Source organism: Oryx dammah, unplaced genomic scaffold (assembly GCF_014754425.2).
Source record: "Oryx dammah isolate SB20612 unplaced genomic scaffold, SCBI_Odam_1.1 HiC_scaffold_27, whole genome shotgun sequence".
In the NCBI taxonomy this organism is placed as follows: Eukaryota; Metazoa; Chordata; class Mammalia; order Artiodactyla; family Bovidae; genus Oryx; species Oryx dammah.
In genome coordinates this window covers 28414327-28427320 of record NW_024070211.1, presented here as the reverse complement: position 1 = coordinate 28427320, position 12994 = coordinate 28414327, and the positions used below count along the sequence as shown (strand labels likewise).

At 41.7% G+C, this 12994-nt stretch overlaps 1 non-coding gene and 1 pseudogene across 1 annotated transcript; both read left to right on the top strand.

Annotated features, from left to right (window-relative positions):
• Nucleotides 1-8111: 8111 nt before the first annotated feature.
• On the top strand, nt 8112-9835 carry LOC120854098 (annotated as a pseudogene).
• Nucleotides 8983-9062, top strand: LOC120855199. The gene has a single exon (XR_005719169.1). It is a non-coding gene; the product is annotated as a small nucleolar RNA SNORD55/SNORD39 (small nucleolar RNA).
• Nucleotides 9836-12994: the final 3159 nt, after the last annotated feature.

Genomic DNA, 12994 nt, shown 5'->3' with positions numbered 1-12994 from the left:
ATAAACCTTAAGATGTGAAGCATAAAAGTGAATAGAATGTGTCCTCTTTCGCATCTCAATTAATGGTTCCTCTGTCACTAAGATCATGGCATCCGGCCCCATGACTTCATGGCAAATGGATGGGGGAAAAATGGAAACAGTGAGAGACTTTATTTTGGGGGGCTCCAAAATCACTGCAGATGATGACTGCAGCCATGAAATTAAAAGACGCTTGCTCCTTGGAAGAAGAGCTATGACCAACCTAGACAGCGTATTAAAAGGCAGAGACATTACTTGACCAACAAAGGTCCGTCTAGTCAAAGCTATGGTTTTTCCAGTAGTCATGTATGCATGTGAGAGTTGGACTATAAAACTGAGCACCGAAGAATTGATGCTTTTAAACTGTGGTGTTGGAGAAGACTCTTGAGAGTCCCTTGGACTGCAAGGAGATCCATCCAGTAGATCTTAAAGGAAATCAGTTGTGGATATTCATTGGAAGGACTGATGCTGAAGCTGAAACTCCAGTACTTTGGCCACCTGATGCAAAGAACTGACTCACTGGAAAAGACCCTGATGCTGGGAAAGATTGAAGGTGGGAGGAGAGGGGGATGACAAAGGATTAGATGGTTGGATGGCATCACCCACGTGATAGACATGAGTTTGAGTATGCTCCAGGAGTTGGTGATGGACAGGGAAGCCAGGCGGGCTACAGTCCATGGGGCTGCAGAGTGGGACACAACTGAGCTACTGAACTGACTGACTGACTGACTGTCATCCTTAAGAGCAGGAATGGTTACACATATGTGCTTGGACTCCAGTTTTAGAAATGCCACCTACTAGGGGTATAAGTTTGGGCAAGATGTTTAACCTCTCTACTCCCAAGTTTCCTGATCTGTGAAATGAAGGTGCCAGTAGTACCAGGTGGCTGTGAAGACTGAGAGAATTACACGCACGTGGCTGACTTAGAACAGCCATTGTACTAAACACTGGATAGATACTGGCTTTTTTTTGTTAGCCTTGCCTCACCTTTCTTTCACCCCCTTCCATGGCTGGTCTATTAAAATCTTATGGTTTCTGCCTGAAAAATATATCTCCCATCATCCCACTTCTCTCCATGCTCATGGTCCTTCCCCAACCACTGTGCTCTTTCATGACTATTGCAGTAATCATCTAACTAGACTTTTGCTTCCATTCTTGTCACCCAATAAGCTTGGGAGTGAGCTTTCTAAAGTTCAAAATTGATCACTTTACTCTCTTGCTTTTCAGTAAAACTTTTCCAAAATACAAAAATAAATAAATAAATAAATAAGATAAAAAACATAGTTCAGTTCAGTTCAGTCACTCAGTCGTGTCCAACTCTTTGCGACCCCATGAATTGCAGCACGCCAGGCCTCCCTGTCCATCACCAACTCCCGGAGTTCACTCAGACTCACATCCATCGAGTCCGTGATGCCATCCGGCCGTCTCATCCTCGGTCGTCCCCTTCTCCTCCTGCCCTCGATCCTTCCCAGCATCAGAGTCTTTTCCAATGAGTCAACTCTTTGCATGAGGTGGCCAAAGTACTGGAGCTTCAGCTTTAGCATCATTCCTTCCAAAGAAATCCCAGGGCTGATCTCCTTCAGAATGAACTGGTTGGATCTCCTTGCAGTCCAAGGGACTCTCAAGAGTCTTCTCCAACACCACAGTTCAAAAGCATCAATTCTTCAGCACTCAGCCTTCTTCACAGTCCAAATCTCACATCCATACATGACCACAGGGAAAACCATAGCCTTGACTAGATGGACCTTAGTCAGCAAAGTAATGTCTCTGCTTTTATCTAGGTTGGTCATAAATTTTCTTCCAAGGAGTAAGCGTCTTTTAATTTCATGGCTGCAGTCACCATCTGCAGTGATTTTGGAGCCCCAAAAAATAAAGTCTGACACTGGTGCATAGTAAATACTCATATACTCATCACCTAGACTTAACAGTTATTATTTTGCTATATTTACTTCTTTTTAGTACTTAAAAGTAAGCAATAGACATTGTAAAGTGAAAGTTGTTCAGTTGTGTTCTGACTCTTTGTGACCCCATGGACTGTAGCCTGCCAGGCTCTTCTGTCCATGGGATTCTCCAGGCAAGAATACTGGAGTTGGTTGCCATGCCTTTCTCCATGGGATCTTCCCAACCCAGGGACTGAACCCAGGTCTCCCACATTGCAGGCAAATTCTTTACCACCTGAGCCACCAGGGAAGCCCAACAATACTGGAATGGGTAGTCTCTCCTTCTTCCAGGGGATCTTCCCAACCCAGGAATCAAACCGGGATCTCTTGCATTGCAGGTGAATTCTTTACCAGCTGAGCTACCAGGGAAGCATATTTTCCTATACCACCAAATTGCCATTATGACCTAACAAAATTTACAATAATTTCTGAATAGCATTTCATACTCAGTTCACATTCAAATGTCTCAAACTTTTCCAAAAATGCCCCTTTTCTGCTGTTTTGTTCAAAATAGCAGTCAATCAAAGACCATCATTGCATTTGGTTATATTTCTTAATTCTCTTTAAATTAGCATAAACAGTGCTTTCCTCACCACCCCCACCCCCCATTTTTGACAGTTTCTTGTGGAAGAGATCAGGTCAGGTTTTCTAACTCCTCACCTTCCGAATTTGTCTGACTGTTTCCTCATGATATGTTTCCCTGTATTTCCTCTGTATGTATACTGTGTAGCCCCTGTATTTCCTGAAAAATAGGAGTTAAGTCTTGATTGGATCAGGTAAAAATATTTTAAAACAAAAAATTCACAGGTGGTGCCATATGATTCCAATCGCGTTATTTCAGGAAGTGTATAGTGTCTGGCTGTCTCACTATTAAGTGATGCTAAAATTGATCACTGATTTAAGGTAGAGACAGCCAGATCTCTACGGTAAAGTTATATTTTCCTCTTGTGACCAGTATGGATGCAATCCATCGAAAGATATTATGGCCCTGTGAGAATATCTAGTCCCCCATCAACTTTTCACCTAATGGTTTTGCCATTCATTGATGATCCTTGACTAAAATCATGATTTTCTATCATTCTTTTCAGTTCAGTTTCAGTTCAGTTCAGTCACTCAGTCGTGTCCAGCTCTTTGTGACCCCATGAATTGCAGCACACCAGGCCTCCCTGTCCATCACCAACTCCCAGAGTTCACTCAAACTCACGTCCATAGAGTCCGTGATGCCATCCAGCCATCTCATCCTCGGTCGTCCCCTTCTCCTCCTGCCCACAATCCCTCCCAGCGCTCAGCCTTCTTCACAGTCCAACTCTCACATCCATACATGACCACAGGAAAAACCATAGCCTTGACTAGACGGACCTTAGTCAGCAAAGTAATGTCTCTGCTTTTGAATATGCTATCTAAGTTGGTCATAACTTTTCTTCCAAGGAGTAAGCGTCTTTTAATTTCACAGCTGCAATCACCATCTGCAGTGATTTTGGAGCCCCCCAAAATAAAGTCTGACACTGTTTCCACTGTTTCCCCATCTATTTCCCATGAACTGATGGGACCAGATCTTATTTCCTTTAGCTGATCTTATTTCATAAAGAAGAATTCAGAATTCAGAAGGTAGTTTCTTCTCTTTAACTATTCATTTGCAGAGTAATGATTTGGTATAACAGTTACTGTCAAGGGTGGCAAATAAGTTTTTAAACATATTTGTTATCACTTTTCTTGTTTGAGCATTACTATGGAAGTATGGATTTTTATATATTCAGTGTGTATCAGTCAATCACAGTAATATAAAAATTGTCCTGAAGTAAGTAAGTGAAAGCCTTTTTAAACTGGCTCTTGTTTCCTTTTGAAACATCCAATTAATCACTTAAAGCTCCTTTCCTTGCTTTGTATTATAGAATAATATATTTGTAGATAATTTTTATATTACTGTTTAGAAACTTATTTGCCACCCGAGCTGACTCATTTGAAAAGACCTTGATGCTGGGAAAGATTGAGGGCAGGAGGAGAAGGGGACGACAGAGGATGAGATAGTTGGATGGCATCACCGACTGATGGACATGGGTTTGGGTGGAGTCTGGGAGTTGGTGATGGACAGGGAGGTTTGGCGTGCTGCAGTTCAGGGGATCGCAGAGTTGGACATGACTGAGCGACTGAACTGAATTGAAGATGTGTTAATCTTTTTTATTCCTTGCCCTAGACATGGAAGCAGCCATTCCTCCAGAGATTTGGTAGCTTTTAGTAAAAACTGATTTTAGGGACCACAGTCTGGGTCCTAGGGGTCATAATGACTACTGAGATTATTGATGTAGCTTCTAGGTCCTTTCAGAGCATAGACTTAGGATATAAAGATACACTCACACATATACACACACCTCACTCACACTATTTCCAATTAAAATTTAGCTGTGATTTTTTACTGACCTCTTAATTTTATACCTGTATCTCTTTATTATACTGAAAAATTTGGTTTCTAATAACACCAACACAATAATTTATATGTTTGATCCTACAATATGCACACAATAATTTGCAAATAATATAAATATTACTCTCCTAATAAAACAGCGAATATACCTAAGACTTTGGGTAGTTTATTTTGTCCTTATAACCCCTAGGGTTCAGTTCAGTTCAGTTCAGTCACTCAGTTGTGTCTGACTCTTTGAGATCCCATGAATTGCAGCACGCCAGGCCTCCCTGTCCATCACCAACTCCCGGAGTTCACCCAAACTCACGTCCGAGTAGGTGATGCCATCCAGCCATCTCATCCTCTGTCGTCCCCTTCTCCTCCTGCCCTCGATCCTTCCCAGCATCAGAGTCTTTCCCAATGAGTCAACTCTTTGCATGAGGTGGCAAAAGTACTGGGGTTTCAGCTTTAGTATCATTCCTTCCAAAGAACACCCAGGACTGATCTCCTTTAGAATGGACTGGTTGGATCTCCTTGCAGTCCAAGGGACTCTCAGGAGGCTTCTCCGACACCACAGTTCAAAAGCATCAATTCTTTGGTGCTCAGCTTTCTTCACAGTCCAACTTTCACATCCATACATGACCACAGGAAAAACCATAGCCTTGACTAGACGGACCTTTGTTGGCAAAGCAATGTCTCTGCTTTTTCATATGCTGTCTAGGTTGGTCATAACTTTCCTTCCAAGGAGTAAGCGTCTTTTAATTTCATGGCTGCAGTCACCATCTCCAGTCATTTTGGAGCCCCCCAAAATAAAGTCTGACACTGTTTCCACTGTTTCCCCATCTATTTCCCATGCCATCAAAATACTGTGTTCTAAAGTCATTTGAAATAATTCTTTTGTTTGTTTAGTCATTTTTTTTTTTACCAATCTGATATATAATTTGGTTTGTTTGTTTTCAGTATTAGGATTTGCTTTTTATTTTTACACTTTTATTTTTTGAATATGTAAAATATTTGCATTGTTTAAAGATCAAACTCCCATAATAAAATATACTCAGGAAAGTCTTCCCTACACCATCCACAATTGCCCATGCTATCTTTATCACTTTATCCCATTTATTTCCTTTTTAAAAACTTTGTAAATTGTGAAACATAAAAAACAGAAAAATGCATAAAGCAAAAGGGAACAGCTCAATAAATCATTACAAAATGAACACCCATGTAATACAGGTCAAGAAACTGAACATTTCCAGCACCCTAGAAGTCTTATTGTGTACACCAGACATTTCCTGTGATGTGCTCAAAAAAAAAAAAAAAAAAAAAGATACTGTGGTTAAGCCAGCTATCTTCTTCTTGTTAGAATGAGAGTCTTTATCTTTCCAGTTCCCTGCAACCCAGACAGAAGTGGAGCTCTTTCCTTTTGAAGGATAATTTTGCTAGTTATAGAATTCTAGGATGACTGTTATTTTCTTTCAACACACTTAAGATATCATTTCTCTGTCTTCTGGCTTTTATTGCTGCTGTCTTAGAGTCAATTATCAGACTAAATGTTGCTCTTTTGAAAGTAATCCTCTCCTCCACCAAATTCACAGCTGCTTTAAAAATTTTTTTCCTTTGTCTTTGCTTTCCTGCAGTTTCATCATATTTTTTGCTTTAGTTTTAGTTTTTTATTTTTTAATAGTTTGCTTGAGATTTGTTGCCAATCTTGAATCAGTGGGTTGATATCTTCTAACAGTTCTGGAAAATTTTCAACCATAATCTTTAAAAATATTGCTTATGTCCTATTCTCTCTGTTCTCTTTCTGGGATTTCAAATAAATGAATAGTGGACCTCTTCATTGAATCCTCTTTGTTTCTTACCCTTTCTTTCTGCATTTTCCACCCTTTGCCCCTTTGTATTTTGGGAGGGAAGGACCAAGTTTCTTGTGACCTATCTTCTGGTACACCAGTTCTGTTTCAGCTGTCTCTAATCCGTTATTAAATTTATTCAATTAATTTAAAATTTGGGTTCTCACATTTTTAAGTTTTAGAATTTTTATTTAATTCTCTTTCTTTTCAAAGAACCAATTTTGAGTTTTATTGATTTCTGTTTATTATTTTCTTGTTTTCAGTTTTTTGATTTCTGCTCTAATTTTTATGTGTTTCCTTCTGCTTGCTTTAAACTTCAATTGCTCTTCTTTCTCTGTTTTCTTAAAGTGTGAACTTAATTTATTGAATTTAGATCATTCTTATTTTCTAATGTGTGCATGCAATGCTATAAGTTTCCTTCTAAGTACTGCTTTTACTTCATTCACAAATTGTGATAAATTACATTTTCATTTATTTCAAAATATTTTAAAATTTTTCTTGAGATTTTTTTCTTTGGCTCATGGATTGTCTAAAAGGTGTTTTCCAGATATTTGGGGATTTTTTAGCTATCTTCCTGTTATTGATTCCTAGTTTAAGTCCATTGTGGTCAAAGAATGTATCTTATGATTTCTAGTCTTTTAAATTTGTTAAGGTGTGTTTTATGGTGGTCTGTATTGATGGACAGTCCATATGAGCTTGAGAAGAATGCATATTCTGCTGCTGTTGGATGGTACATTCTACATGTTAGAGTGAAAGTGATAGTCACTCAGCCATGTCCATCTCTTTTTGACCCATGGACATGGAATTTCCCAGGCAAGAATACTGAAGTGGATTGCCATTTCCTTTGCCAAAATGTTAATTAGATCAAATCAAATAATTGTTCTGTTCAGGTCATTTATATCTTTACTGATCTTCTGCTTGCTTGATCTATCAACTTCTGACAGAGGAGTGTTGAGGTCTTCAGTTATAAAAGGTAATTTTTCTATTTCTCCTTTCAGTTTTATCAGTTTTTGCCTCATGTATTTTGACTTGTTTGACTCATTAAAAAAAAAAAATCTTCCAATATTACTTTCTGTGATTTCTAGATCCTTGTCAAAAATTACAATTTGGCATTTATATACTTAAACATGATAAAGCACAGTTGCTTTGCTTTGGAAACATTGGATTGCCGGTCTGTTTCTGTTATCTATTGTGCTGGGCCATGCTAAGTCACTTCATGTGTCTAGCTCTGTGACCCCGTGGATTGTAGCGCGCCAGGTTCCTCTGTCCTTGGGATTTTCCAGAACGCTGGAGTGGGTTGTCATACCCTCTTCCAGGGGATCTTCCCAACCCAGGGATGAACCCAGCTCTCTTGCATTGCAGGTGGATTCTTTAGCACTGAGCCACAAGGGAAGCCCTATCTATCGTGCAGAGTATGGCATTTGAAAGGTTATTTGTAGAAATAATTTAAAGTCTTAGAGGATTTTAATTTACTTCTACAGGTGCCTAAAAGCACTAGTGATCTGGTACAACCTTAACCTTAATACACGATGCAATCTGAGTAAGGGTAGATTGACTTCATTTTCTCCTTATTCCTAAAGTTTGCTTCTTGGTCCCAGATCAAAACAGAGAGCAGTTCTTCCTTTCAAGGGCTTGGACACTGATACCTGCTCCTCTAGCTCCACAGGCTATCTAAATCAGCTTTTTGTCTGCTTCCTAAAATGCAGAATTTCCCCAGGCCAAAGCAACTGTGAACATTGGGTTTACCACCTCTGGATTCTGTTCCTTTCCTGGATCTTGACCCAAGTTTATCATATTTTTGGTCTTTTGCTAGTTTCTTAGTGCTTTTAAGAAGATTTTGGATACTTTTCCCAGCCAGCTTTTAAGGTATATCAGACACCATTTATTGCTCCATTTTGCATCATCATGGGTTACCTTTTAACTCTAGCCATCACTGCAGTCACCACCTACATACAGATGTAAGTTGATACCACTTGACCCACCAGCAAAAACAGTGCAGATCTTTTGTTTTTGGCCTGGGTCCTCTCTGTTACCACAGCTTTAGGTATCCATGGGAATCTGCTCAGACATTCTCATGCAAGAAAAACCTGAATGTATGAAGTTTAGCATCTTACAGTGAAACCTTTGATCTAATGGAGATTGGGCCTATAGGATACTCTCCTTTTCTCTGTCTCAGAGGACAGTTCTGAGGTGCACTATACTTGATGCCTAAGAGAGTCCCCACATTTCAGCCTTAGCATTCTCTCAGTCTTCATCTTGAAATCTAATCCTAATTTACATCATCCCCAGGTAAACCCTTACTTCAGGCTTTGATTTGAGGAGGAACCAGATTAAGACAAATTGTCAGCAGGTGGATGGTGTGAATTATCTAGTGAACTATTACCAAAAGAAGCAGAAATTGAGAAAAAAATAAATAAATTTAGGACATATTGCCAACATCTGTTGGATCACAGAAAAAGCAAGAGAATTCCAGAAAAATATCTACTTCTGCTTCACTGGCTATGCTAAAGTCTTTGACTGTGTAGATCACAACAAACTATGGAATATTCTTAAAGAGATAGGAATACCAGATTCCGGCGCCATCCTGCTTCGGGGCCCAGCCGGCAGCCAGGGCTCCCGGGCCCCCGGACACGGAACCCCCGCGAGGAGGGTGGTGCTCGGGCTTGGGCCACCGGGACCGTTCCAGGGCCATTCCTGGAGCCGCAGAACTCGGGGCCGCGAGCGGCACCATTATGGCTGCCGGGGTCGGGACGGGAAGGGTCTGGGCTGCGTCGCATGTGCATGATGACACCTTGGAAATGCTGTGACCTCCCGACTGCGCTGTGGGGGAGCTAACCTTGGAGAGCTGAGCGTGCAACCGCAGGCGTGGGGCGTGGGGCTAGCGGCCTCGGCTCCGGGCTCCCTGCCTCAGGCTCCCGCCCCCACACGCAGGCATCTCTCGGGACAACTGGCACAAGCGCCGTAAGACCGGGGGCAAGAGAAAGCCCTACCACAAGAAGCGGAAGTATGAGCTGGGACGCCCCGCTCCAACACAAAGAATGGCCCCGTCGCATACACACAGTCCTTGGGCGGGGAGGCAACAAGACGTACCGGGCCTTGAGGCTGGACGTGGGGAACTTCTCCTGGGGCTCGGAGTGTTGTACACGCAAGACAAGAATAATCGATGTTGTCTATAATGCATTCAACAACGAAATGGTCCGTACCAAGACCCTGGTGAAGAATTGTATTGTGCTTATCGACAGCACACCGTACCGACAGTGGTACGAGTCCCACTATGCACTGCCCCTGAAGTGCCGCAAGAAGGGGGCCAAGCTGACTCCTGAGGAGGAAGAGATTTTAAACAAGAAACGATCAAAGAAAATTCAGAAGAAATACGATGAGAGGAAAAAGAACGCGAAAATCAGCAGTCTTCTAGAGGAGCAGTTCCAGCAGGGCAAGCTTCTTGCATGCATCGCTTCAAGACCAGGCCAGTGGGGCCGAGCACACGGCTGTGTGCTAGAGGGAAAAGAGCTCGAGTTCTATCTGAGGGAGATCAAGGCCCGGAAAGGCAAATAAACCCTCTTCCCTCCTGTCTTAGCTCATCTAATAAAGGTGTTTACTGTTCTATGCCAAAAAAAAAAAAAAAAAAAGAGAGAGAGATAGGAATACCAGACCACTTTACCTGCCTCCTGATAAATCTGTATGCAGGTCAAGAAGCAACAGTTAGAACCTGACATGGAACAACGGACTGGTTCCAAATTGGGAAAGGAGTCCATCAAGGTTGTATATTGTCACCTCGATTATTTAACTTATATGCAGAGTACATCATGCAAAATGCCAGACTGGATGAAGCACAAGCTGGAATCAAGATTGTGGGGAAAAATATCAATACCCTCAGATATGCAGATGACACCACCCTTATGGCAGAAAGTGAAGAACTAAAGAACCTCTTGATAAAAGTGAAAGAAGACAGTGTAAAAGCTGGCTTAAATTTCAGCATTCAAAAACTAAGATCATGGCATCTGGTCTCATCACTTCATGGCAAATAGATGGGGATACAAGGAAACAGTGACAGATTTTATCTTCTTGGGCTCCAAAATCACTGCAGATAGTGACTGCAGCCATAAAATTAAAAGACACTTGCTCCTTGGAAGAAAAGCTATGACCAACCTAGACAGCATATTAAAAAGCAGAGACATTATTTTGCTGACAAAGGTCCATCTAGTCAAAGTTATGTTTTTTCCAGTAGTCATGTATGGATGTGAGAGTTGGACTATAAAGGAAGCTGAGCACGGAAGAACTGATGCTTTTGAACTGTGGAGTTGGAGAAGACTCTTGAGAGTCCCTTGGGCTGCAAGGAGATCACACTAATCAATCCTAAAGGAAATCAGTTGCAAATATTCATTGGAAGGACTGATGCTGGAGCTGTAATATTTTGGCCACCTGATGTGAAGAACCGACTTATTCGAAAAGATCCTGATGCTGGGAAAGATTGAAGGCAGGAGGAGAAGGGGATGGCAGAGGATGAGATGGTTGGGTGGCATCACTGAATCAATGGACATGAGTTTGAGCAAGCTCTAGGAGTTTGTGAAGAACAGGGAAGCCTGGCATGCTACAGTCCATGAGGTCGCAGAGTTGGACACAGCTGAGCAACTAAACTGAACTGAACAAAGGAGATATTGTAGTGTACTTATATGTTGATGAAAATAATCAGACATGCAGGCAATAAGTAATGACTTAGGAGAGCATTGCCGTTTTGATGTCCTTGAGTAGGCTAGCTTTACGCTTTAAGAGAACATCCATTTTTCTTCCCTGACCAGCCATCCAGATGTCCATTATTCACTGAGACAGAACATCTCTAACAAAAACAAAGGTTACTTGAATTAGTTTCCTATGGCTGCTGAAACAAAGTACCACAAACTGGGGACTTAAATGATAGAAATTTATTGTCTCACAGTTCTGGAGGCTAGAAGTCTAGAATCAACATGTTACGAGAGTTGGTTCCTTCTTGGGCTGTAAGGATCTATTCAGGGCCCGTCTCTTTGGCTTATTGATGGCCATCTTCTCACTGTATCTCTTCATGTCATCTCCCCTCTATGCATGTCTGTCTCCAATTCCCTTTTTTTGTAAGGAAGCTGATCATACTGGACTAGGGTCCACCCTAATGATCTCATCTTAAATTACTTACATCTATAACATTCTTATTTTCAAATAACGTCATGTTCTGAGGTACAAGAGATTAGTACTTCAACATATGAGTTTTAGGGGGGACAGGATTCAACCCATAAGAGTCACCAAGGCTTATTAATTTATCCTTCAAACTATCTCTCTTATATGTCCTCTTTGACTCAAATTCAGGTCCTTATGTGGCATGCCACAGTATCTCAGCAGTCTTTCTGGCATGTTTCCACCTCTTTCCCAGTCTCTAGTCCATCCTTACACAGAAATGTGAGATTGTTCTTAAGCTCAGCATTCATGGTGTCACTCCCTTGCTCAACAGACCTTCAATGGCTTCCCATTTTCTATCAAATTATATCATCCAAATCATATAACCTGCTCCTCTGCAATAAGAACTAAACTTACCTTCCTTTTAAAAAATACCTATCTTTTTCTCCCCATTTTCCTTCTTAGAAATAAAAAGGGAATGAATAAGGAGGATATGTGGGTAAGTGCAGGAGTTGCCCAGTTTAATGAGAACTAGGTACAAATGAATGTGACTGGTCTAGTGTTGGGTTTAGAAACACTTCCTGAACACACCAAGTAGAGGCGGAGAGGGAAAAAAATAGCAGCATGACCACGACTCTGTGTCATCAAGAACTAGTCACTTAACTTCTCTGGGTTGCTTAATTGGATGAGATGTGTGGCCAAATCCCAGTTCTTCAGAGGAACAAAATCTTGTTATCTGCCCATGTGCTTACATCTGGGAATGTCAAATGAGTTTGAGAGTACCTTGAAAGTATAAAGCTTTGCAAATAGGACCAGAATTGGTGTTTGACTGGGCTGAGTATGAATGATCAGATCACTCACTCCCTTGTAAGATTTTTAAGCTACCGTTACTTTGCAGACGAAGAGCAGTCTAGTCAAAGCTATGGTTTTTCCAGTAGTCATGTATGAGTGTGAGATCTGGACCATAAAGAAGGCTGAGCACCGAAGAACTGATGCTTTTGAACTGTGGTGTTGGAGAAGACTCGAGAGTTCCTTGGACTGCAAGGAGATCCAACCAGTCAATCCTAAAGGAAATCAATCCTGAAGATTCCTTGGAGGGACTGATGCTGAGGCTGAAGCTCCAAAACTTTGACCACCTGATGTGAAGAGCCAACTCATTGGAAAAGACCCTGATGCTGGGAAAGATTGAAGGCAGGAGGAGAAGGGGCTGACAGAGGTTGAGATGGTTGGATGGCATCACCAACTCAATAGACATGACTTTGAGCAAGCTCTGGGAGTTGGTGATGGACAGGGAAGACTGGGGTGCTGCAGTCCATGGGATTGAAAAGAGTCAGACATGACTGAGCAACTGAACAACAAGCTACCAGGAGCAAACTGGGAAGAGTCAGCAAAATATCATTTAACATGTGTGCACATTGATTGTAGCACCCGTGTGTTAATTTTGGGGATCACAAAGAGTGGGGCAGCCCTGGCAGGGGCTATAATACTGGAGGTAGAGACCCTCATAAAACAGCAGAGTCCAGGCCCGTCCAGGTTGGTGATGCCATCCAATCATCTCAACCTCTGTCGGCCCCTTCTCCTCGTGCCCCTTCAATCTTTCCCAGCATCGGGGTCTCTTCCAATGACATGGAAGGATGGGCAGC